The sequence below is a fragment of the Leptonychotes weddellii genome, unplaced genomic scaffold (assembly GCF_054177405.1).
Source record: "Leptonychotes weddellii isolate Sample4059 unplaced genomic scaffold, ASM5417740v2 HiC_scaffold_45675, whole genome shotgun sequence".
Lineage (NCBI taxonomy): Eukaryota > Metazoa > Chordata > Mammalia > Carnivora > Phocidae > Leptonychotes > Leptonychotes weddellii.
Window position 1 is genome coordinate 1 of NW_028012613.1, and position 803 is coordinate 803.

The following is an 803-nucleotide window of genomic DNA, read 5'->3' on the forward strand; positions in this document are numbered from 1 at the left end:
CATAAGGGCGGACACACTGTCCCTAGTGCCCTAACCCTTCCCCACTCGGGGTCTCTAGGGTCTCACCTTGAGGAGCCGTGAGAGACACATCAGAGCCCTGGGCGCTGTCATCACCTAGGGGAGAACAAACAGGACGTGGTCAGAGCCCACAGGAGAGGAGACTAGAGGAGGAGCTATGGGGTGGGTGAGCTCCCCGTCGAGTTCTGTCTACACTATCTCAGGGTCTCAGGGATCACTCCCTCCAAACTTACGTGCAGCGTGAGAGTAGCCTGGTCCTTTTCCTCCTGTGGGAAGAAAATATCATGTCTGAGGCCAGAACAGGGCTGGGCCATGAGATCCTAGGGGAAGCTCCCAGTCCTGGTCCTAAATGAAGTTTGCAGAGTTGTGACTGAAGACCCAGGACAGGATCAAGAAACATGAAAGACAAGGTGTGGGGTCACTGGACCACCTGACTTGCTGGAGGTCTGTCCTCAGCAGGGCCCTTTCTCTGTCCTGTGACTGCTGGGAATCAGGTCCCCATCACCAGAGTTACCAAGATGAAAATGTGTCCTTCATTTTCACAAATCTTTGCTACACAGTGAGCGTTAGTAATCAGCTCCAGAGTGGGCAAGTCCATGCATGAGGATGGTACTTCCCAGTAACAAGGCAGGACAGTCTCCTACCTAGGAAACCCCCCAGAGGGACAAGAAAACTCAGATCTCCGCACTCCATTCCCTACCTGAGCGCTTCTTTCTCCAGATCACAGCTCCAGTCATGGCCACAGTGACCGCAAGGAGAACCACACCAGCAATGATCCAGATGAT

The 803-nt window shown here is 53.7% G+C and overlaps 1 long non-coding RNA gene across 1 annotated transcript; it reads right to left on the bottom strand.

Moving 5' to 3' along the window:
* Window positions 1–23: 23 nt before the first annotated feature.
* LOC102746195 (uncharacterized) lies at window positions 24–803 on the bottom strand. Its single transcript, XR_014142394.1, has 3 exons — window positions 719–803; window positions 252–284; window positions 24–114 (listed from the first exon to the last, which is right to left on the bottom strand). It is a non-coding gene; the product is annotated as an uncharacterized LOC102746195 (long non-coding RNA).